Source organism: Macaca thibetana, chromosome 4, assembly GCF_024542745.1.
Source record: "Macaca thibetana thibetana isolate TM-01 chromosome 4, ASM2454274v1, whole genome shotgun sequence".
NCBI classification, from domain to species: Eukaryota; Metazoa; Chordata; class Mammalia; order Primates; family Cercopithecidae; genus Macaca; species Macaca thibetana.
In genome coordinates this window covers 139871613-139898518 of record NC_065581.1, presented here as the reverse complement: position 1 = coordinate 139898518, position 26906 = coordinate 139871613, and positions in this window count along the sequence as shown.

Sequence of the window (26906 nt, the reverse complement as noted above, 5' to 3'; positions counted from 1 at the left end):
ACATATATATTACAACTTTCGTAGTTGTCCCACAGTTCTTGAATATTCTGTTTCCTCTTTTTAGTCTTTTTTCTTCTTTTTGCTTTTCAGTTTTGAAGTTCCTATTGACTTATCCTCAAGTTCAGAGATTCTTTTCTCAGTTATGTCTAATTTGTTAATAAACCTATCAAAGACATTCTCCATTTCTGTTATAGCATGTGTGCACATCTCTAGTGCTTCTTTTTGATTGTTTCTTAAATTTTCCATCCCTCTGTTTATATTATCTATCTGTCCTAGCATGTTATCTCCTTATTTCCACTAGAACCCTTTGCATATTATCCATCGTTGTTTTAAACTTGCAGTCTGATAATGCCAATGTGCCTGCCATATCTGAGTCTGGTTCTGATGCTTCAGTTTCTTCAAACTGTTTTTGCCTTTTGATATGACTTGTAATTGCTTTGTTGAAAGTCAGGTATGATGTATAATACTAGGTGAAAGGAAATGTTATACATAGACCTTCAGTAATGCGATGGTGAGATGTAGGAGGAGGGTAAGTCTTCTACAGTCCTATCATTAAATATTAGTCTTTTTAGTGGGCCTCTGCCCCTTGGCTGTGAACTTAATAATTACCTCTCAGGTTTTTTTTTTTTTCCTCTTCTGGCCTTAGGTGGAGCAGGGTGGCTGAAATTGGCTGGACTTAGTTATTTTTCTTTCCTGGGTTGGTTAGTCACTGGTAAAATCCTAGCAGTTTAGAGTCTGGTAAAATAGTTTCTCTTGAGGACAGGAAGAACAGAGTGCACTAGAACATTTAACAATGGTTTCTTCCCCTCTCTCCCTGCCATAAACACAGGAGGTTTTTTTTGTCTGTTTGTTTGTTTTTTGGGTTTTTTTGTTTCTTTTTTGTTTGTTTGTTTGTTTTTTTAATCTTTACTGTAAGAACCTAGTAGAGCTCCAAGATGTAATACTTACAAAAGTTTCTGGGGTCTTGGAGTGTTTTAACTCACAGACTTATCCGCACTAAGCCTTCCACACTTTCTAAATCACAGTTCAGGTTTTCCTACCTTGGTACTGCTGCCCTCAGAAGTGGGATTCTGTTTTGGGGTTTCTGCTCCAGTAAGTTGTAATTCTCTGTATCTGTCTGTCTGTCTCTCCAATTTCAGGCACAGAAGTTTTCCCTGTGATCTCATACCTTTCAAGGATCTTAGAAGAGTTGCTGATTTTTCAGTTTGTTCAGTTTTTTTACTTGTTTTTAGGAAAGAGAGGTGACTTCCAAACTCCTTAAACGCTGGATCCGAAACTGGAAATCCTAGTTTATACATATGATCGATATTATCTAATAAATTAGTGATAACATTTTGTCTTTGTTTCCCATCTCCTCCATTGGAATGGAAACTCCATGAGGGTAGGAGCATGTTTTATTTTATTGTTACCTTCTACAACGGTTATCTTATATATTTCATTTTATTCATTGTTATGTTCCCTGAACCCATATCAGTACCTTGGACTCTTCTCAGTTCTCAATAAACTCAATCCGTCTTTTTGAGTGAATTAAACAGTATCAGCTTTTGTGCTAATCCCAGTTCACCTGCTTTGTTTGCGAGCAACCTCATCCAGAAAATGAGAATAGAAATACTTTACTCACAGAGCTGCTGTGGGGTTTAAACTTGTTAATGAGTCAATGTCAGGTTTAAAAATAATTATGATCTTGAGGAGATGTCTGTGTGGTGGGAGGCATGTTTCTGTGTCTGTTTTGTGATTGGTCTTCATTTCACCTTGTTCATTTGAATCACAAGTGCTTAAGTAGAGAAACAATGGCCCATGAGCTCTAGACAGACCTGAATTTGCCCTGGGCTCCATGACTTTTTAACAGTTTCAAATGGGGTAAAATGTGGCAAATGGAGGTTTGTTTGTTGGGTTTTTTTGCTGATTTTTTGTGAGTTTTTTGGTTAAATTTTTTTTTTTTACAATTTTCAAAAACCATTTTATTTTAGAATAATTTAGATTTTACAAAAAAGTTTCAGAGATAGAAAATTTCTGTATACCCGACATCCAATTTCCTCTATTATTAACATCTTATATCATGGTGCATGATATGGTTTGGCTGTGTCCTCACCCAAATCTTATCTTGAATTCCTACATGTTGTAGGAGGGACCCCATAACAGGTAATTGAATCATGGGGGCAGGTCTTTCCTGTGCTGTTCTCAAGATAGTGAGTAAGTCTCATGAGATCTGATGGTTTTAGAAAGGGGAATTTCCCTACGCAAGCTCTCTTTTTTGTCTGCTACCCTGCAAGATGTGCCTTTCACCTTCTGCCATGATTGTGAGGTCTCCTCAGCTATGTGGAACTGTAAATCCAGTAAACCTCTTCCTTTTTGTAATTGCCCAGTCTTGGATATGTCTTTACCAGCAGCATGAAAATGGACTAATACAGTAAATTGGTACAGGAGAGTGGAGCACTGCTGAAAAGATACCCAAAAATGTGGGAGCAATTTTGGAACTGGGTAGCAGGCAGAGTCTGGAACAGATTGGAGGGCTCAGAAGAAGACAGAAAAATGTGTGAAAGTTTAGAACTCCCTAGGGAATTGTTGAATGGCTTTGACCAAAATGCTGATAATGATACGGACAATGAAATCCAGGCTGAGGTGGTCTCAGAAGGTGATGAGGAACTTGTTGGGAACTGGAGCAAACGTGACCCTTGTTATGTTTTAGCAAAGAGACTGGTGGCATTTTGCCCCTGCCTTAGAGATTTGTGAGAACTTTGAACTTGAGAGAGATGATTTAGGATATCTGGTGGAAAAAATTTCTAAACGACAAAACATACAAGATGTGATTTGGGTGCTGATAAAGGCATTCAGTTTTAAAAGGGAAGCAGTGTTTAAAAGTTTGGAAAATTTGCAGCCTGGCAATGCGATAGAAAAGAAAATCCCATTTTCTGAGGAGAAATTCAAGCCAGCTGCAGAAATTTGCCTAAGTAACGAGTCAAATGTTAATCCCCAAGACAATTGGGAAAATGTCTCCAGGGCATGTCAGAGATCTTCATGGCAGCCCCTCCCATCACAGGCCTAGAGGCCTAGGAGGAAAAAGTGGTTTTGTGGGCTGGGCCCAGTGTCCCCATGCTGTGTGCAGCTGAAGGACTTGGTGCCATGTGTCCCAGCTGTGCCAGCTGTGGCTGAAAGGGACCAATGTATAGCTTGGGCTGTGTCTTTAGAGGGTGCAAGCCCCAAGCCTTGGCAGCCTCCATGTGGTGCTGAGCCTGTAAGTACACAGAAGTCAAGAACTAGGATTTGGAAACCTCCACCTAGATTTCAGAAGATGTATGGAAATGCCTGAATGCCTAGGCTGAAGTGTGCCACAGGGGTGGGGCTTTCATGGAGAACCTCTGCTAGGGCAGTGTGGAAGGAAAATGTGGGATGGGAGCCCGCACACAGAGTCCCTACTGGGGCGCTGCCTAATGGAGCTGTGAAAAGAGGGACACCATCCTCCAGACCCCAGGATGGTAGATCTGTCTACAGCTTGCACTGTGTGCCTGGAAAAAGCCATAAACACTCAATGCCAGCCTGTGAAAGCAGCCAGGAGGGAGGTTGTACTTTGCAAAACCACAGGTGTGGAGCTATCCAAGATGGTGGGAACTCACCTCTTGCATCAATGTGACCTGGATGTGAGAAATGGAGTCAAAGGAGATCATTCTGCAGCTTTAAGGTTTGACTGCCCTGCCAGATTTTGGACTTGCATAGGGCCTATAGCCCCTTTGTTTTGGCCAACTTCTTCTATTTGGAATGACTCTATTTACCCAATGCCTGTACTCCCATTGTATCTAGGAAGTAACTAACTTGCTTTTGATTTTACAGGCTCATAGGTGGATAGGACTTGCCTTGTCTTGGATAAGACTTTGAATGTGAACTTTTGTGTTAATCCTGAAATGAGTTAAGATTTTGGGGGACTGTTGGGAAGGCATGATTGGTTTTGAAATGTGAGGACATGAGATTTGGGAGGGGCTAGGGGCTGAATGATATGGTTTGGCTGTGTTCCCACCTGAATCACATCTTGAATTCCCATGTGTTGTGGGAGAGACCCAGTGGCAGCTAGTTGAACCATGGGGGTAGGATTTTTCATGTGCTGTTCTCATTATAATAAATAAGTCTCACGAGATCTGATGGTTTTAAAAAGGAGAATTTCCCTGCATGGGATCTCTTTTCTTGTCTGCTGCCATGTGACATGTGCCTTTCACCTTCCACCATGATTGTGATGTCTCTCCAGCCATGTGGAACTGTAAGTCCAATAAACCTCTTTATTTTTGTAAATTGCCCAGTCTCAGGTATGTCTTTATCAGCAGCATGAAAGCAGACTAATACAGTGCGTTTGTTACAACTAATGGACTGATACTGATACATTATTATTAACTAAACTCCATACTTTATTTAGATTTCATTAGTTTTTCATTTTTCTCTCCTAGTATTCCATACAGGATAATATACTACATTTAGTCACTACATCTCTTTAAGTTCCTCCTCAGGTTTTCCATGTATATGATGACCTTCAACATTTAGAGGAGTAATGGTCATGTGTTATATAGAATGTCCCTCATTTGGGATTTTACAGGTGTTTTTCTCATAATTAGATTGGGATTATAGGTTTTTGGGAGAAAGCACATAGATCCAGTGTCATCCTCAACATATCACATTAAAGATGCATGTTATCAACATGACTTATCACTGGTGATGTTAATTATCACTGGTGATGTTAATGGTGATCACCTGGCTAAGGTAGTGTTTGCCAGCTTTCTCCAATGTGTAATCACTGTTTTCTTTTTTATATACTGTACTCTTTAGAAGCAATTCACCAAGCATAGCCTATGTTTAAAGAGCACAGCATTATGTTCCACCTCCTTGAGGGCAGAGTAGCTATACAAATGATTTGGAATTCTTCCATACGGATTTATCTTTTCTTTCCCATTTATTATTTATTCAATCATTTATTTAGACTCTAAATCTATGGACATTTATTTTATATTTGGTGTTATAATTCCAATGCTACTTCATTTATTTTGTTCCATACACTATTCCGTCTTTGGCCTTTGAATGCTCTTTCAGTAAACTGTCATGTTCCTTTGGCATACCTGCTGATATGGTTTGGCTGTGTCCCCACCCAAATCTCAACTCGAAGTGTATCTTCCAGAATTCCCACATGTTGTGGGAGGGACCCAGGGGGAGGTAATTGAATCATGGGGGCAGGTCTTTCCCATGCTATTCTTGTGATAGTGTGTAAGTCTCACGAGATCTGATGGGTTTATCAGGGGTTTCTGTTTTTTCTTCTTCCTCATATTTCTGTTGGTGCTGCCATTCACTGTCATGATTCTGAGGCTTCCCCAGCCATGTGGAACTGTAAATCCAGTTAAACCTCTTTTTGTTCCCAGTTTCGTGTATGTCTTTATCAGAAGCATGGAAACAAACTAATACACCTGCCTTATTTTTTTGAGCACTTCCTTATTTTCTGGCACTATAAGATGATTCAGGCCATCTTGTATATTTCCTCATCAAGTCTTAGGACCAGTTATTTCTCCGAAGATCTCAGATTCATTTTATTCAAGAATAGAGTATTAGAAAACCAAGACATATAACTGCCTCTAGGCCCTCTCAGCAGACAGACTTGGGAAATACATGTAAGTATACTAACTGGTGTATATATATATATATATATATATATACACACACACACACACATATATTTATAATTATTTCTATATTGATCTATCAGTATCTACATTAAGCTAAATATTAGTTTATAATCATGTCTCCAACAGTAATCCAGTACCACATGGCTCATTCTAGCCTTGAATAAAGTATTATAAAAGCTTAAATGATTATAACTACATGAGACTGACAAGAGAAAAACTAGAAGCTAGCATGGGCCTCACTGGCCCAGAGGAGAGATTTTGTATGACTATTTTGAGCAATTCCTAGAGATGGAATGGAGAGAACCAGTTCTGGAGCAAGGTGACTTATTGACTACATCTAACATGCTGTGGCAGACATTAAATAAATGCCCACTCTAGGGCCTGACATTAAACAAAGAACTAGGATAAATCTGAAATTATGGATTTTATCTTCTCTCCCAAGTATTTATTGAATGAATATATATTGACAGCCTACTAGGCACAAGATTATGCTCTGGATATGCAATAGTGAACAAAGCAAGCATTCCCTGCCTTTCAGGCACTAGACTATAAATGCGGAGAGAGAGACAATAAACAAATACATACACATGTAAGTATATGGATACAAACTGTGCTGTGGGATATGAAGGAAGACAATATAAGCAAGATTAAAAGGGGAACTCAATGTGGACTTGCAGTCTGGTATCGTGTATTTTGTTTCTCAGAATAGGGGGAAAGACTTCAATTTTCACAGAAAGATTTAGATTTGGCCTTTTCCTACTATAAAGGATGCTAAATGTTAGAGTGCTTTACCAACAAGAAGTAGAGTACATTCTACTTTGCCTTTTTGAGGAGGGCTAACAGGCAGAGAAGTGTTGTTTTATTAATCCTTTTACCACAAATTATTTTCAGTTCTGCATTTCCAAGATGGGGGAAGGACCCAGATCCCACTCTGGTGCCTGGGTTCTTCATGTGGTTTGCCTCAAGAAAACTAAAAAACAAGCTACTTATCCCCAGTGTTTACGGAATCTCAACCAGGTTACATAAAAGAAGAGATATATTTGCATGCAGTAACATAGAAATAGAAATGACATTCCTATCTGCTGACATCGCCTAATGTCACTTATTACACATTCAATGTCTTTTGTAAACTCTCCAAACACGCTTATTAAATATATATATCTGTGTTTTGAGAAAACCTGGGAAGTGGTTTGATAATTACAGCCCCAAGTTAACATAGCTTACCCCCACATGCTTAGTTCCAGTTTTCAGATTCCCACTGCTGGTGATTAGTACCCCTGTGGACCATCCTGACCACATCTTTGCCTTCTTGATACTTATCTTTCAAACCTAGCAATTATCAGGCAAATCTTTGCTACCACCATAGTGTTCAGAACCTCCTGACCTTAAAGACTTGCCAGGACTCAGCACTAAACAGCCTTGGTTCTTCTTGCTGTGCTGCTGAGAGCTCTGTCTTCTACATTAGGATTGTGCAAATCACATTCCAAAGAATGCCCTCTTCCAAGCTGTATGCAGCATGTCCTTGTTTATAATTTATGTGATATTATCTTGTCCTTTGTATTTCCCTCTTCTCTTCTTCCTTATCCTATATCACACTTGTAATTGTTTTCCTACTCTGCCCCTCCAAATTACACTTCTCTAAGCATTGTATTTACTTTTTTAGGGAACAGATTTGAGATGCCATTCACTCTCTCCCTTGTCGGGGATATTTCTCAATTCCAAGTGTCACTGCCTTCTTGATTTTGCTAGGAGGTATTTTGGTGTAGCTAAAGGCATGGGCTTTGGGGACAGACTTCATTAGCTGGAATGCTGACTTGCACTTTTAGGAGATGTAAAATCCTTAGGGAAAATTTACCTTCTTTGAGCCCCAACTTCTGATCTGTTTAATGGCAATAATAGTATATATCTCTAGGTCATTAAGAGGATTCAATAAGGTAATATCAGAACAATGTCTGACATACAGTAAGCCTATATAGATGTTAGTGACCATTATAATCATAACCATGCACTTCCCAGGAGCAATGCGACTTAAGGCTCTGAAAGTCCACTCTGAGTCAGACTTCCTGGATTTGAGTCCTAGTATCATCAACTCCTTGCTGTATACACTGGGCAATTTAATCTCTCTGAGTCTCTGTTTTCCTCCTCTGAAAACGTGGATACTAATTGTACCTTTCTCGTATGGTATTTGTAAGGATTCAAATGAGATAATGAATATAAAGCACATGAAATGAACTCTGACATGATTTTTTTTTTTTAAAAAAAGACCCAAATGGAAATTCTGCAAGAATGAAATTACTAAAACTGAGGCTGGGTGCAGTGGCTCACGCCTGTAATCCCAGTGCTTTGGGAGGCTGAGGTGGGCAGATCACTTGAGGTCAGGAGTTCAAGACCAGCCTGGCCAACATGGTGGAACTCCGTCTCTGCTAAAGATACAAAAATTAGCTGAGTGTGGTGGTGCATGCCTGTAATCCCAGCTACTCATGAAGATGAGGTGGGAGGATCACTTGAAGCCACGAGGCAGAGGCTGCAGTGAGCCAAGATTGCACCACTGCACAGCCTATGTGACAGAGCGAGACTCTGTCTCAAAAAATAAAAATAAAAAATAAACAAAACTAAGAACTCAATAGATGGGTTAGCAGAAGATTAGATTCAGAAGAAGAGATAGTTCTTGAGCTGCAACATAAGTCACTAGAATATATTCAGATTAGAGCACAGTGAGAAAGAAGTGTGGAACATACAAAAAAGAGCATTAAAGGCATATGAGATTTAGAGAAAAAGTCTAATGCATCGGTATTTGGACTCCTCAAATTGGGAAGAAAGAAGATAAAGCCGATGTAATATTTGAATATCTATTAAATGCTGCATAATTAAATATTCATCAGTTTCCCAATACTGATTAAAGGCATCAAACTCTGAAGAAGCTCCAGGAATTCCAAGAAAGAGAAATACTATGAAATTCATACCTGGCCATCAGAGTAAAACTGCTGAAAATGAAAGACAGAAACTTCAGGAAGTAGCCAGTGAAAAAGAGATATATTACCAATAAAAGAGTAACAAGAAAATTTCTATTTGACATTTGAACAGAAATTGTAAAAACCAAAAGAGAATGGTATTGTATCTTTAAAATGAAGGGCCAACCTGAAATTCTATATTTTTTAAAAATCATAAAGTTGGAAAAGTTATATTATTGGGATATGAAGTTTATTTTAAAGTCAAGGTAATTCAGGTAGTGTAGGTATTACATAAAAACAGGTGAATAGGTCAATAGGGAAAAATAGAAAGCCCAGGAATGAAGAGAAAGTCCAAAAACAGGCCCACAAATACACACTCACTTGATTTATGACAAAAAGGCTGTTGTGGGTTGACCTGTGTCCCCCCAAAAGATATAAAGTCAAGACTTCTGGTACCTCAGCAAGTGACCTATTTTGGGTATGGGGTGGATGCAGATACAGTTAGTGAAGTCAACAAGGTCTTAACCAAAGTAGGATGGGTCTTAATCCAATATTACTAATGTCCTTATGAGAAGAATGGCATTTGAGCACAGATACAGACACATGGGGAGAGGAAATTATGTGATAAGAGAGACAATGATTGAAGTGATGCATGAAAGCTATGGAATGTCAGATACTGCCAGCAAACCACCAGAAGTTACAAAAAGGCATGGAAAGATTCTCCACTGCAAGTTTCTGAGGAAGCACGACAACTTGCTGACAACTTGATTTTGAACTAACCTCCAGAGTTAGTCCAAAACTAACTTGAGTTTGGACTAACCTCCAGAACTTTGAGACAATACATTTCTGTTGTTTTCAACCACATAGCTTGTGGCACTTTGTTACAGCAGCCGTAGAAAACTGAGGCAATGCCTTTGCAATAAAGTGGGAATAATGATCCTTGAATAAATAGTGACAGACAAACTGAGTGTCCATTTTTTATGGGAATCATGATCCTTGAATAAATAGTGACAGGTAAATTGAGTATCCATTTTTTGATGTATCTTAATATTACACCAAAGAGGATAAAAATTTTACTACAAAATATAACATTATATCTTAATATTTATGAGTGAAAATAATCAAATAGTCAATAAACACATGAGAAATACTTAATGTCATTAATTTTTAGAAAAATACAAACTAAATCACAATGAGATGCTACAGCGTATGCCTCAGATTTTAATTTGGCTAAAATTAAAAATAAGCCTGACAATACCAAGTGTGGGGATGAGGTCAGTTGGAACGCTCACACAGTGCTGATAGAATTGTAACTGGTACAGCCACCTTGGAAAAAGATTAGGTAGTGTCTACTAAAGCAGGACATACACATGTTCCAGTGATCCAGAAACTCCACTCTTAGGTATATATGCAAAAGAAATGCAAAATATATATACCAAAAGACATGAGTAAGAATGTTTATAGCAGCATTATTTCTAATAGTAAAAAAAGATAAAAATAAAGAAACTAAAGTCTACTTTCCCTACAGTAAAATGGATTTTAAAATTTTGTACAGTGAAATTAATGTAAATGAAATATTGCTAACTGAAGCAACAGGGATGAATCTCAAAAACATAATGATTAGAGGCCGGGCACAGTGGCTCACACCTGTGATCCCAGCACTTTGGGAGGCCAAGGCATGTGGATCACCTGAGGTCAGGAGTTCAAGACCAGCCTGGCCAACATGGTGAAATCCTGTCTCTACTAAATATACAAAAATTAGCCAGGCATGGAGGTATGCGCCTGTAATCCCAGCTACTTGGGAGACTGAGGCAGGAGAATCACTTGAACCCGGGAGAGGTTGCAGCGAGCCAAGATTGTGCCACTGCACTCCAGCCTGGGGTGACAGGATGAGACTCTGTCTCAAAAAACAAAAAACACCAAATATATAAAGCTTAAAAGAGGCAAGTTAGCTTATAATGACAGGAATCAAAATGATGATCATCTTAGGAAGAAGATTACTGAGTTAACGGACACAGGGGAGGCTTCTGGGATACTAGCAATATTCTATCTCTTGATTCTGATGGTAATTCTGTGTGTGTTCCCTTTTAAAAAGTTCATTGAGCTGTGATCTTCTGATTTGCACATTACTTTTCTATATGTCTGCTATTCAAAGATAATGTTTATAAAAATAATACATGCTAATTAATTATCTTTTGCTCTGTAACAAATTATCTGAAAACTTAGCTTGAAACAGAACACATTTGTTATCTCACAGTTTCTATGGGTCAAGAATCCAAGCATGACTTAACTTGCTTCTCAGGCTCTGCGTTTCTCATAGGCTGTGGTAACCTCGAGGCTCAACCAGGAAGGATCTCTTTCCGAGCTCACTCACGTGGTTGTTGACAGGACTCAGTTTTCTGCAAGCTGCTGAACCGAGGCCTCAGTTCTTCATGAGCAGTTTTTTTCCCTCCACTCTTTGCCACACAGTTATCTCCATACAGCAGGTCAAAACATAGCAACAGAATGTGCCCACAAGAGAGGGTGCTAGCAAGATGGAGGTCATGGTCCTTTGTAACTTACTTGTAGAAGTGATATCCCAATGCTTTTGCCATGTTTTATTCATTAGAAGCAAGTCATTAGGTCTAGCTCACACACAAGGGTGAGGATTACACAAAGGCATGGGTGCTAGGAGGCTGGGAGTCATTTTAGAAGACTAGCTACCACAGTATGTTACCACTTGGAACAAAGAACAACAACAAAATATACACAAGTATTTATGAGTGGCTGCCCTTCCCTATTCATTTCCAAGCGCACAGTATAAAGTCAGTCAGACAGAACTCTGTGTGAAATGGAAAGGTCTCCATTCCTGTTTTACTTTGGTTGTGTAGATGGAGTGATTGTGACTTTAAACTGACCACTGTTCTTCTCCCAAAAGAAATTAAATTAAATTAAACTATAAAGAGAAAAAACTATCCCCACATAAAAAAGGGGCAGAATACTTTGTTTTAATGGGTTTTGAGGAGACTCTGCCCAGTAACAAATGTTCTTACTTATCCCACCACCCACTTGAAAAGCAACTGTCATTTGGGGAAAGAATGGTGTTGTCTGGCCTATTGCACGAAGCCTCATTTTATAGGAATGCAAGCATTACTGTGGAATAGGGAAGAAGAGAAAGAAAATGGGAGAATGGCCATCAACAACTGCGTTTAATGGAAATGGTATGAGGGCCCCTCACCATCTTCTACATGTTTTTGAGTCAGTGATCCCCAGAGAGCAAATCTGAGGCTGCAATGAAAAGACTTCATTTGAGAAAGCCTGGTCTGCAAGTTCTCTCTTCTTTGATGCCTCTTTGAGGGGGAATGTTTCCATTGTGTGTGGGTTTTTGATATGTAGCTTTGAAAAGAATATTAAATCCTTCCATGAAAAGGTTGAATATTGTGCTTTTTGCTGAGTAAAGAGAGTTGTTGTTTTTGAGTAAGACTGAAATCCCACTCAAAGTTCTCACTTATTCATGATCAGCCACTTCCTCAAGAGGCGCATAAATGCACCCTTCCTTTTATTTATTTACTTCTTTTCCATGGAGGGCCTGGCCATTCTATTGTTTAATAAGCACAGAAATGTAAGACTAAAACAGATTAAGCACGGAAATGCGGGTAAGATTTTTTGAAGAGTGAGGAAAAGATTGAGTCAGGGATGTCATCTCACTAGGCTAGAGGCATGATGTACTGAAGTTGGAGATAGTGGAGGCTGAAGTCTGCAAAGACCACACTCCATGCTAAATTCTCTCACTCCCAATGCAAGAAAATCCAGTAGAAATTGCAGTACCCTGTTAATGCACAGAAATTGAGCTAACCAGATCCTTCAAATAACTGGAGTTGTCTGGTGTTCTGCACTATGGGAAAATAGTAAAAAAGCAAGTAAGAGCTAGGGTTTGTTTACACAGCATGCTGCATGGCATGGTCCAGCAGAAGGACACTATTGTTTTGTGCTTCCCAAACTTGGCTGAAAATCAAAATTACCTGGTGAGCTGTTTCCAACTTAGAGTTCTACAACCTCATCTAAATCTACTATACCAGAGTCTCTAGGAATGAGGTGTGTGAGCATCAGTGTTTTGAAAAAAGACATTCAAGTGAGAAGTTTAAAAAGTGTTTTAGTAGGGAATACAAACACACTTTCTCAATGCAAAGCAAACAGAGACTTCCAGATTACAGTGATAATCTAGGATCACAGACCTTCTACCTCAGAGTTCCAATAATTCAGGTAATGTAGAAAATTTCAATTGTGCAGATAATTGCCTGAATCCTATTCATTTTATGAACATGAGGTCCAAAGGAAATAGAGCGTCCCCTAATTACCAACCTTTTGCTGATAATTTCACAATTATTTCTATGCCACTTAATGACATTTTGTTACGTTCCTTAAAAGTTCCCTGTTTACTGCATTTTATGAGATATATATTAGTGCTTAAACTGTCCATTGAAGGGCACAATTAAACCCTCTCTAATTACACTTTCCATACAGTTGCCATCTCTGACTGTCCCATTTTCCAAATGAAAGCAATCTGTCTCTCTCAGTCTTTCACATGTGCCAGGCAATTGGATATGGGGCAATTTTGACTTTCCTAGAAACATTTACTTTTCAGCCTTTGGACTTCAGTTTCCACTCACAGTGATAATAGTATAGGATGGAAAGATTTCCTTTCCTCACACATCCCTAGGTACATGGCTCAGGCCCCATCACAAAAGAAAAGCGTACAAATTTATTTAGTATAAGTTTTCTGTGGCACGGGAGCCTTCATAAGGAAATGAGCCCCCAAAGAAACAGGGAAACCTGTGTATTTTTTACGTTAAGTGTGATGAAGAAATGAATAGTCAGGGAGACGTGTAATTGGACAAAGAGGGTGTCATCTAATGGTAATAAACTAGGAAGAACTTAGGAAGGTCTGTTATTTTTTTTTTCACACCTTCTCTGTGTCCCTGTGTCTTCAGAGTTAAGGACGCTCCTTTCCTCTAGTACAGGTAGAGCGCCTCTCAAAGGAAAGTCTTATGACCTGCTTCAGGAGAGAAGGGCAAGGGGAAGGTGAGGGTGACCTTCCTGCTTCTACTGTCTTCTCAAATGCCAAGGTAATGTGTCCTAAACTCCATCATTGGTTTGCTACCTCCAGGTTTATGTCTGCAGGGCTTGGCTGGAAGAAACTCTTCTTTCTTTTCTCTCTTTCAAGGGGGTGGTAAGCCACAAGCACTCTGGGAAGCCTGTTCAGGAAGTCCTCCTTAACACCGATCAGGCAGATCTTTCTGTCTAAACTAGATCATTACCTTAAGGAAGCTCATCTCCTCTGGTTCCATCAAATAGCACTCATTCTCAAGAACTGCACTTGAATCATTTAAGCATGTGAAAACAGTATAGCCAAAGAGATTTCCTTAAAGTCCCCATTCACATTCATTAACCACCAGATTTCTTCCAACCAGCAGATTGCATTTTTCAATCAGTCTGAACAAAATTGTATTCTGTATCACTGCTGATTCAAACACGGAGCGATTTCACACATCAAGCCTGACATGGAAGATGCTTCCACACTAAGCACACATTACCCAGATCAGTTTCTCTTTAATTCAGCATCTGCACCAGCCTCAAAGTTATGGGCTACTTTCATGCAGCTGTTCAACAAAAAGAAACAGAGGATATAGGTAACAGGCTTCATTCTTTGCAAAGCATTTTAATTAAGGTCCATGTGCCTGATGTGAGAGGTAAAGACCAGGAACTTGGGAGTAGATGTATTTGGAGTCCTCATTTGCCATCTTCTTGCCATGTAATCAAGGGAAGTAACTTGTTCTCTCTAAATCTTACCCACTGATTCTCAATGTTGTTATGAGAATACAGTTAGAAGAATGTGACAGTGCATTATAAGCCGGCAAGGGTCATCAAAGTGTATGGAATTGTAACTGGCCACCTGTTTGGTTTTTCAACCATGCTAGTCTATATTTAGTGCTTTTGATCAAATTGTTTCATTTTTCAAGGTTTCCCTAGCAAATAGTTTATGCATGAATCATGGATCAAATGATAAGGTGGGGGCTTGGAGATGTGAAAGTGAAAGTCATCTACCACTTTATTGGATAATTCTTTATTTAGCAATATGTCCTCATTGTGAATCTGTCCTCTATTAATTTCATCATTTATCAAATATATATTGAACGCTTGCTGTATGCCAGGCACTGTCCTAATTCACGGGAAATGTCAATAATTAGAAACATATCCATAATATGTTGTACTGCATACACATTATGAGGCACGTGGTGAGAAATGCAGCTAAGGAAGATAGAGGGTATTCTGCTCTCTTTCACACAGTGAATTGTGGAAGTCTTCTTTGATAATGTGGTATCAGAGCAGATTTCTGAAGAAAAATGAGAGTCACAGGGCTTTTAGGTAGAAGAGTATTTAAAGCAGAGGAAAAAACAGTATGAATGTTTGAGTCAGGGATGTGTTTGGAGTGTTTAGAGAATAGCAAGGACGCCTGAGGCTGAAGCGCAGTGAGGAAGAGGGTCACTTGTAGGGAGAAAGATCAGAGGAGTAGCTGGGGCGAAGTTGGTTAGGGCCAAATAAATCTTTGTAAGGACGTTGGTTTTTAGTTTAATGAAATGAGAAGCCACTAGGGGATTTTGAGCTGAAGAGTGGTGTGATCTGACTCAACTTGTTGAAAAAAACACTGTGGTTGCTGTGTGGGGAATGTTTGGAAGCTGGCAAGTTAGTTAGGAACCACTGTGTAATCTAGGCAAGAAATGATAGTGGCTTAGAATGGGGTGGTGGTGGAAGAGGTGATGAGATGGTGTCAGGCTCTGAATGTCTTTCGAAAGCTTGACAGGATTTGCTGATAGTCAATAGGCACTATGAGAGAGAGACAGAGTCAGGGATAACGCTGCAATTTTTAGTCAGAGAACTGGAAGTTTGAATTTACAATTTACTAAGATGGGAAGACAGTGGTGAGTAGGTCTGTAAGGTAGAGGGAGAAACAAGAGCTCCATTTTGGACATATTGAGTATGAAGTGCCTGTCTATAACCATATCAGGGAGAATGGGCATTTGGATAGATAAGTCCAGAGTTCAGCTGCAGAGTCTGAGTTGGATATGGGAATGTGGGGTCTTTAGCATCTGGATATCCCGGCCTGCGGGATAGTCAGAGCAGGCCCTGGAGGAGGGGGTGGGAATTTGGGGAACAAGAGACATGAGAAATGGAGACAAGACAGTGCTCTGATCAAGTCTCATTTAATGGCGGTAATGCACTGCCTTATATACACTTGGAAGGGAAGGGGTTGGGCTAAGGCGGAAATGATCTCATTGCTGAGGGCGTGGCCAGGTTAGTTTCGGTTTCTCCGGTCGGATGTCATCTTGCGCTTGCGCTATTAAGTAACAATTTTCCCGGGCGCGGGAAAAGTGAGTGAAGAAGAAGCAGGAAGAGCGCCATCTTTAATGAGGTATTAGTACAGGGGAAAAAAGGCAAAGATAGGGAGAAGGTGTGGGGTGGAAATGAATATAGCTCAGGCGTTTAATCCTCAATTATTATTCGCTATGGCCGGGGCGTGCAGCTCCGGACATCTGGACACCTTTAAAGCAATGGGAGCAGATGAAATCACCCAGAGAGTAAGGATAGACAGAGAAGAGGAGATATCTGAGCATTTTTCTGTTTCTATTTCTAAAATTCCATTTAGTTTTTAATAAAAAATCTTCAGGGAGCCATTACCATGTACTTAGAGACTCCTCCATCTGGTGTAAGACTTCTACCACACTGGCACCACCCAAGTCCCCAACCTTATGTCTCCTTCCTCCTTACTTGTTAAAGTATGCTCCAAATAGATATCACTGACCATTTCCTGAATCTTACCTTACACTTCCTACCTTTACACCATTATATGTCTTATTTTTTTCACCAGGACGGGCCACCCAGATTTTGGCCTATGTGATACCACCATTCTCCCAAGGCCCAGTTGAAATCCTATGTCCATGGTGGAGTGACTCCTATTCTAGCATAAGCAAATCTGACCTCCTGCCCTTTCTTAGTAACCACTCTATTCGTTTGTACCCAGGGCAGATGCAGTTTAGATTACTTGGCACTCACGCTAGCCCTCTTCTGAGCTACTTTTTTGTACTGAAGAAGCTGGAAGACAAAAACTCCTCACCCATAGGGTTTCCACCTATGATTTAGGTTTCTTGAGTGAGCGCTGGGGCTCACATCAGACTTGGAAGGCAGAAGTGGCCACTGTAAAGTAACATCTACACTCAGGGAATTTGGATTTTATGGCAGAGGAATTTTATTAACTGTGAGCACTGGGTGGAGTCCCTAGGGGTCTTACTTAGGTGCTGCATGGGGGTCAGTAGAGGCCACAACAGCGTGGTTTCACCAAATGGTTTTGCAGTCTTCTTGCACATTTCTCCTGGCTGTGCATCATCCAACCTGGTTTCCCTGGCCTCTCTAGAAATTCTATAAGTGACTTAATATTCTTTCATAACCCCTTTACTACTCAAAGTCGGGAGATTGGATTCTGATTTTTGCAATTAAACCTCCTGACCAATAAAATAACTTTTTTAAATATAGTATAGCATCTTGTTTTGCTGCATAACATGTTTTACTGTATTTTTATTATTTTCTCTACTATATTGTATAGTAACTCTTTTTAAGATAGGCAATAACTGTATCAAACTCCCCTTCTTGTGCACAGTACAGCACCTAACTGTGTGTGAGGAGTCCCAGCAAAGTCACAGAAATGCTACAAACTACTTTAACACAGTGACATCTGTTGAAGACTGAACAAACTACTGCTATTGGCTCATTTGGACCTATCTACTTAATAAAGGGTATTGTTTACTCACATTGTAAAAAAAATATTATGCCCTCAGTAATCAAGAAAATTTCATACAACACCTTTGTTCTAGATGCATAATACAAATAAACGTGTGTCTCATCTGTATTTAGACAAGACTTGGGAAGTACAGTCCTTTGGAGTGCAGGAATAAAGGAAAACTTGGCCCATACGGATACCAGTTAAGGCAGGGAGGACTGAAAAATAGGACTTTATTTGGACTTAAACTAGGTAGCATCTGAAATGTGATTTTTAAATTTTGATTGACAATTATGGGAAATGCCCCGATGCCCACAGTATGCAGAGGATCTGTACATCACTGACTATTCATCACTAACACTCTTATAGTAGCTCTTCTGAAGTCTCCTTGTCAGCTTCCTCTTTCTTATGCCTCTACATTGCAGCATTCTGTTGGCTAAAATGAAGCAAATGAACCTACAAGGAGGTCAAATATAGGCAGACAGCCTAGCTAAGGCTATGATGGAGATGAAAGGCTGTATTCTGATTGTTGGCATGCCAGCTTATATCTTCTGCCAAATGATATTTATACAGCTGAGAGGAGTATGTTAGTTTCATGTTCTTTCTACCCAGGAGTCAGAGCCATTTTCTCAAGAGAAGGATCCTAAATGGAATGCATATGTTTTACAATACCCAGAAGAGCTTCCCATGCTCAGATCCTTGAGCCCCTAAATACCACTGCTTCAGCTAAGCTGGTAGGCTCCTTTCTGGCCAGAACTCTGATTAGAATCCAAATTTTAGATGATTGTACTTCAGAATAAGATTTGAACCATGGTGGGTTTTTGTAATGTGTGAATTCAATTAATCATGGTTACTGAGGTTTAGGATTAATCTGAAAGAGCTAGAGTTAGTGTGAGGAGACATTTTATCAGACAGTTTTCAACTCTGCCAAGTTTTCCCAAGAGCTCAGAAACTGTGGTCCAAACCTGGGACTTCTTCCACCAAAAGCAGCAATTAGGCAGCTGAAACGCAAGCCACCAAGTCAACTTGGATTTGCTTCATGGAAATGTGAGTCAGCATTCTCTGGGAAGCAGTAGCCAGGCCTGTGGGCCACTGTATATAGACAGAGAATGTAAGGCATTGACAAGCAACTTCCATTTTATAGAAAGAAATCAAGTTACAAGCAAATTACTCTCTGAATCAGAGGTCCATAAAGAGAGGAATATGGCCACTCTTAAAGCAATCATTACAGAGTTCTTTCTATGTATTTTTAAACACTTAATCTAACTTCCATTTAAAACAGAATTGTACTTGAGTCCAGAGCTAAAGAGAAGAGACGGTGGTGAAAAACACTGGAAACAGATTTTTTATTATAGTTTGAAAGAAATGAGTGTAATCTTATAGTTGCTCTGTCTTGTCTTCAACTTTTACAGAGCTGTGCAGAGCAGACGATGACTGAGAACACTGTGGAAGGTAAACCAAATGATGTCTTTTTTCCCTTGAGAACCAAAGCAGGGGTTGCTCTGTGAGAGAGAAAACATTCCACTTATAAGTATACCTCCCTGTGGGAGAGGGAGAACATCAGTGACTCTTTATCAGCTAAGGATGTGGTGAGGACAGAATCCCAAAGAAAAGCAGAACCAAAACATGCAAATGTTTGCTTCAGCAACCTTTTTTGCCAAAGCAGATATAGTATGAGTGTTGGTTATGTTTGCTGCTTCACTAGGGAGGTAGCCTCTCCTTACTGTGAAACACTTAAAGCAGCCTGACCTAAAATCATAAATAAAATACTAGACATGCCCCCAAAGGCCCTTGACAGGTGAGTGATGTCAATAACTCAAATGACCTGGCACTTATTTTAATTCGGGGTCTTTCTGTCAGGCCCTCATTTTCTCTGCCAAAGAATGACTAATAGCGGATTGTTTGAGGATGGAGAGAATTCCAGATGAGGAGTTGTCAGATACAGGTGGCTCATCTGCACTGTCATTAAGGTAGATGTAGGAAGTTCAGTTCAACTTTTGTCGGTAATGAGACAGGGCAGAATGAAAATGTTTTCTAGGATCATGTCCAACGTGAACAATTTCTGACGTTAAGACTTTACGAATTTACTCCCTTGGTTTTTATCCAACTGACCCAGCCTCTTTTCAACTATCCTTTCACTTGTCATTATTGTTCCTCCCCGCAGCACACACAGCCATGCACTATGCTCTGTATATTCTTGTTTAAAGGCCAAGTCAAACTCTGATATGATGCCTGTAAGTCATTCATCTCATTGCCAACTGAACTTAAGAGGTTTTCCACAAGAATCCAAAACAACTGTCCAATGTTGCAAACTAAATTAAAGATGTCAAGGGAATGAACAAATCACTTAAGTGATTGGAAGAACTAATTGATGGATTGATTGCATTAATCATTTAGCGGCAATGGTCCAACCAACCTCCCCATGCAGGCATCTTGTCTAGAGTGGAAGGACTGGGAGAGGCAGCATGTAGCAGGGTGGGCCCAGCTGTGCATCTTGACTGCACTATTTAGAAGCTGCACGACCTTGTGAAAGTTTTACAACATCACCTAGCTGCAGTTTTTTCACATGGAAAATGAAGATGATATTACATAATGTACAGCGTTGTTTAAACAAACTAATGTGTATCGGGTTTCTGGCACAATGCCAACTCATCACCTTTTGTCTTCTTACCTTCCACCAGGCTGAGAATTCCTTCTGTAGCAACCCAGACAAATGAGCATGGAACTTCTGGGAAATTTCTCCAGGGGAGTGAAGCTCATTACCAGAGAGCCACGCAGACAGCAAGATGAAGCTTAACAAAGAAAAAAGGAATGGCCTCCACTAGGATTCAAAATGACACTTCAAAAATTTCAAGATAAAAAGACTTCCATAATGATAAAGAAACAACCTACAGCAAAAACCTTCAGGTGAGCGCATCTTATTTCAGTCACGGAATTTCAGAATTGGGTGTATGTGCACCTGAGCAGTATTCTGAGTACCTGAGCAGTATTCTTCTCCTTGATAGCTATAGAATTGGTTGGTCAACATGTTTCCAGAAACAGAGAATGACTGTTTGTTGGAAATGACTTTCCAATAAAGCTCTTCCACATTTAGTCAAACATATTCAATGTTAGTACTAAAAGCTGCTCCCTATTCCAAATTTTCTCACATCATGCCTTAACTCTTATCTTTGGGACAACTTAGACTGTTTATTCTTTAACTGCAAAAAGTCCACCACATACTTGAGGAAGATTCCCATAGCTACAGAACTCAACTCTTTCCTAAATAAAATTTACCTTCACTTTTCCCTGCAAGACATTGAAATCTATTACTCTTCCCCGGTAGAATGGAAGTTCTATGAGTAAATATGAGGCAAGGGTGTCAAGGAAAAAGTGGATGTTAGCTTAAACAAAGAAGTGAGATCCTGGGAGCAGTTCAACATATTGCAATATTTACCCTGAAAGACACTCAGGCTTAAATAAAAATAAATCAAATATCTTAACCTTCTTTTAACTTATTCATCCCAATATGACAACGAATTTTCATATATCACTTTAAATTCATGACACACACAAGTCAAATATTGAACACTGATTTTGAGTCATTGCAGGGCACAAAAATTATGAGCTCTTTCAGACCCAAAATAACCCTACACAACCAAATGTCCCCTGTAACAATTTTTCTCACAGTTAATTTTAAGTGGGTACTCAAAGACCAGTTATAAAGCAGAGAAAACAGCATCTTTTGCAAAGCATTGTCAAGTTAGAACACACAAGAAAAGATGCAAAGAATTCCACCAACCTTTGAGGGCTGCAAGGTTGCTGAAAGCCTTTCAGAAAACCCATGGCCTAAATCTACAGTCCAAATGCACTGCCATAACATACAATAAGTGGTTGTGGCATGATCAGTGAAGAGAAAGGACTCTGATCAGTGATCCTGAAGACATTCCAAAGCAGGAAACATGGAGTGTGGGTGGGCACCCACAATCTCCCTGACATAGGAGTCAAGCTGGCTCTATGGATTGAGCCCTGCCTCCCTGCCTGAGAGCATCTCTGGAAGCAAAGCAGCAAACTTCCATAGGCTTCATGTTCTATTCCAATACCCTTGGTAACCACCCCATGGTATGAAGAGTAGCAACACGTCTGGTCTAAGTCGGGAAACTGACACCCTCAGTGTCACCATCATTTCAGTTCAAGGGGTCCATTCACCTCCTTCCTAGCACATTCTGATTGCCTCTGCAGAGATGGCACCGTCAGACTTTAATTCTTGATCCCTACCACTTTATAACTACAATTTCTTTTGCATTTGTAAAATGCAGATTTAAAACTAGAGAATACATTTCATTTCAAGGAAACCTAGAAAAAACAAAAACAGAAACAAAACCAAAACCATTCTTAGGTAATTTATATCTTGGAATTCATGATGCAGACACTGTTGTGTTGGATTTTCCTCCTCCTTTTCTCTGCTGACCCATTCAGAAGATCTCACTACAGGGCTTTCTAGAAGAGCAAAAACAAGTATACATCACCTAAGATGACACATTTTAATCAGGAAATATAATCTTTTCCCTTTCACTTTCCCCCTACCTGTAGACCCTAAGAAGCACCCCATGTCTGAGAGTGATCATAATGTTCAGAATCTCAGCCAAAAGAAAAATCATACTTCTATTCCTGAAAATAATGCTTTAAAATATCCAACATTAGGTAACCAAATATCTATTGAGCATCTCTTATATACCAGGCATTGCTCCAAGTGCTGGGGATGCAGGGAACAGAACAAAGAAAAACATGTATGTGGGATAATAAGTACTAAGGAAGAGGGGCAGGGGGATAGGAAGTGCTGGGGAGAGTAAGACTGACCTGTGACAGCCAGGAAAGTCATCAGTGAGGAAAGACCTGATGGAGGTGAGGGATTTGTCCAAGCAGGGAAGGACAATTTGAAGCAGAGGGAACAGCAAGTGCAAAGGGTTTGAGGCCACAAGGTGTCTGGAGGCTCAAGGAACAGGGTGGAGGATGTGGCTGTAGCTGAGGGAACTGGAAACATGGGGAGGAGAGGGAGCCAGATCCTGTGAGGCTTGTGGTTCACAGGAGGAATTTTGGCTTCTACATTCAGTGAGATGCAAAGCCATGGCAGTGTTGTAAGCAGAAGAACAGCATGAATAGAATTCTCTTCCAACAGGATCACGCTAACTACTTTGTTGAAAATATACTGCAGCTGGGAACTTATAGAAGCTCTGAGATATGAGGCAGCTGAAATGATCTAGAAGAGATGGTGGCTTCAGGCAAGGGAGATCAACTTTTGGGAGGTGTAAAGAAGTGGAATCCTGAATAGGTTTTTTGTTCCTTTCTTTGTTTTTTGTTTTTCTGAATAGGTTTTGACCAGAGGAGTCAACAGATTTCCTGACAGATTAGATGTGAATCCTGAAAGAAAGAGAAGCTTTAAGGAGGACGCCAAGACTTTTGCCCTGGGCAATCAGAAGAATTGAGTTGCCATTAACTAAGATAAGGAAAGTTGCAGGAATTTTGGAGTGGAAAGATATCAAGAGTTCAATTTTGCACATATTAAGGGTAAAAATCCATTAAATCTATATTTTCCTTGCTCTCTGACATAAACGTTAATCTCTCTTTCTTATACACACACACACACACACACACACACAGAGAGAGAGAGAGAGAGAGAGAGAGAGAGAGAGAGATTTCTATAATTTTCTACCACCCAGACTTAAACTTTGAGAGCCCCTTGATTCTTGGAAAATATGTATATATCACTCCCCTGCTGAATGAATCAAGCTGTTCCAACCTCTGCCCATTACCTAGTTCCAAAGTCACTTCCACATTTTTGGGTATCTTTTCAGCAGCACTCCATACCTGGTACCAATTTATTGTATTAGTCCATTTTCATGCTGCTGATAAAGACATACCCAAGACTGGGAAGAAAAAGAGATTTAATTGGACTTACAGTTCCACATGGCTGGGGAGGCCTCAGCATCATGCGGGAGGCAAAAGGCACTTCTTACATGGCGGCAGCAAGAGAAATGAGAAAGATGTAAAAGCAGAAACCACTGAGAAAACCATCAGATCTCATAAGACTTATTCACTGCCATGAGAAGAGTATGAGGGAAACAGTCCCCATGATTCAATTTATCTCCCACCAGGTCCCTCCCACAACATGTGGGAATTATGGGAGTGCAATTCAAGATGAGATTTGGGTTGGGACACAGAGCCAAACTATATCGTGCTCCCCCTCACTCCCTCTTCCCTGGGCCTGATTACAGAACTTCCATTCTTTATCAACAATTCAGACCAAGCAGCACTTCTTCTCTCAACCTAGGCAGAACTGTCCCTCTCACCCTGCTACTCCCATCATTACTTCACATCCTTTTCTGACCATGCATCATATTCTTAGGTTGCATCCTATCTCCTCTACTGTCTCGAGCTCCTTGAAAGGAAGATCTGGCTGCAATATTGGTTTTTGTATCCCGGTGCCAGCCATATAGTAAGTTCTCCTAAAGTGTGTGTTGAATGAATGATTGATTAAGTCAGTAAAGAAAGAATTGGATTATAAATGATATTCTCTTATGATAATAGCTGAGGATTCCTTGCCAATAAGTTTTATTAGTGTGCATTTCGTAGACTATCTCCATCCCTTCCATTTGTGATGCTGCCATAAGTTTCAGGGAATCACAAATAGTCCAGAATCGATGGTCAGCAGTTTATCATTTTCCCTAAGGGGGTTCATCTGGCTTTCAGAGGTTTGACACCCAAACTGTTTGTCCACTAGTAACAGAATAATAAGGAACTAGGAAATGTTCTGTTGAGTGTTAAATTTCAGCCTACTCTTCACCTGGCCTTGAAACTTAGAAATTGCTATGCTCAACAACAATGGAACCACTACAACTAGACCACATGGAACTGATTCATTCAGCAAGGGAGTGTTTTTTTTGTTTGTTTTTGTTTTTTTCCCCAGGAATCAAGGGGCTCTTGGACATGAGATTTGGAGGGGCCGGGGCAGAATGATACGGTTTGGCTGTGTCCCCACCCAAATCTCATCTTGAATTGTACTCCCATAATTCCCACATGTTGTGGGAGGGAGCCAGTGGGAGATAATTTGAATTGTGGAGGTGATTTCCCCCACACTGTTCTCATGATAGTGAATAAGTCTCATGAGATCTGATGGGTTTATCAGGGGTTTCCACTTTTGCATCTTCCTCATTTTCTCTTGTCACTGCCATATAAGAAGTACCTTTCACCTCCCGCCATGATTCTGAGGCCTCCCCAGCCATGTAGAACTGTAAATTCAATTAAACTTCTTTTTCTTTCCAGTCTTGGGTATGTCTTTATCAGCATCATGAAAATGGACTAATACAGAGCACATTTCTGACAGAGGGAACGGCTTGAACAGAGAACAAAGCCCTGGGCGCTTTTTCAAGTCTGCAAACTAGTCCATAGGAAGCAATAGGCAAAGGGAAAATGGCAAGACGTGAGACTGACAAAGTGGCAGAGGCCAGTTCTCCAAGGCTCTGGTTTGTAGCTGGTTTGGGTTTACCCCATAAGCAAAGAGGAACCATTGGAGGCTTTTAAATACAAAAATCGCATGATTAGATTTGCCTTTTAGAAAAACACTCTGGTGGAGGGACAGGGAGATGCATAGGATATAGGAACATGAGTAAGACCTTCAGGACCTTTGGAATGATGCCACAGATCTTAAAGTAAAAACAATGTTAAAAGGTTTTCTCTTTCCTATCAAATATACTGTAGGTTAATTAAGATAATTCTGGTGGGGCACAGTGGCTCACACCTGTAATCCCAGCACTTTGGGAGGACAAGGCAGGTGGATCACTTGAGCCCAGGAGTTCAAGACCAGCCTGGGCAACATGGCAAAACCCCATCTCTACAAAAAATACAAAAATTAGCCAGACATCGTGCTGTGCACCTGTGGTCCCAGCTACTCAGGAGATGGGAGGATCATTTGAGCCCAGAAGTATAAGGTTGCAGTGAGCTATGATTGTGCCACTTCACTCCAGCTTAGGCAACATAGTGAGACTCTGTCTCAAAGGAAAAAAAAAAACATAATTCTTAGCAAATTGGTCCATGTGGACATTTATACTTGTAGAGTTGCATTTGCCTAATAGTACTTGACTGTTGTCTATTTTCACTGACACTGAGCCAAGCTTGAATGAAAAACTTTTACATGTTTGTCTATACCCTAAGTAAAATGGACATGAAAGATGAAGAAATATTTTGGAAGTTTACTGTATCAAAAATTTTTTTTATTCTAGAAGCTATTCAATGCAACTCATCTACTTCATTGCCTAAATTCATTTCAAGGAATTTGTATTTAGAAAAGGTTTTATTATTAATAAAGACAAAAATAAAGGGAAATTTAAGTTCTCACTTAAAGCCACATGCATACTTGAGGGAGAGAAAGGACATTAAGAAGGCTTCATGTTAGAATAACTGGTTTGGCAAATACCAGGTGAAAGTATAGTACAATATTTCAAAGAAATGAAAAAGAAAATTTTCACATATCCTAAATATCATTGAAAAATTTTAACTACGTCAGAAACATTGTCAAAAATAGTAATACACTGGGCATGGTGGCCTTGTTTCTTGTTTGATAAACTTCTCATTTGTATTTCTTCACTGCTTGTCTCTGCCGGAAAATGAATTCCAAGCCACATCTCTGACTTGTATCAAGGGAGGAGCCTCTACAGTGTCATCACTCCTGCTTTTACAAGAATTCCAAGGCCACGTTTGTGGATTAACTTGTGGATTAACAGGAGAGGAAAGAGGAACTCCAAGGCAGGATTACCTGGATTCTGCACACTACTGAAGACCACCACCCATTTCTGCCCCATACTCAGGCCACGCAAGGGAGAGGCTATAAAATCTAGTACTACTTGCTGCCCCTACAATTCTCTGCTTATGTCAGACAAAAGACTATAGGAGATATGTGACTGAAGAAGCAGCAGAGAAAAAGTGTTCTTTTCCTTATTACACCTACCCAACATTAATTTAAATCTCCTAAAGAGAATGTATGGATGATCCAGACACAAAAATTGTGAAAAAAGAGATGCTGAGTGAATTACAAGTGTCATTACAATTATAAACAGAAGTTAATTGCTTTTGAGGCATCTTTTCAAAAAGACAAGTTAAAATATTAATATTCAGTAAATTTTACTAATGCTTATTGTTATGGTTTGGCTCTGTGTCCCTATTCAAATCTCATGTTGAATTTTAATTCCTAATATTGGGGGATGGACCTGGTGGGAGGTGATTGGATCACAGGGGCAGGATTCCCCCTTATTGTTCTCTTGATAGTGAGTTCTTATGAGATCTGATGGTTTAAAAGTGTGTGGCATTTCCTCCTTTGCACTGTCTCCTGTCACCATGTGAATATGTGCTTGCTTCCCCTTTGCCTTCCATCATGATTGTAAGTTTCCTGAGGCCTCCCAGCCATGCTTCCCATTCAGCCTGCAGAACAGTGAGTCAATTAAACCTCTTTTCTTC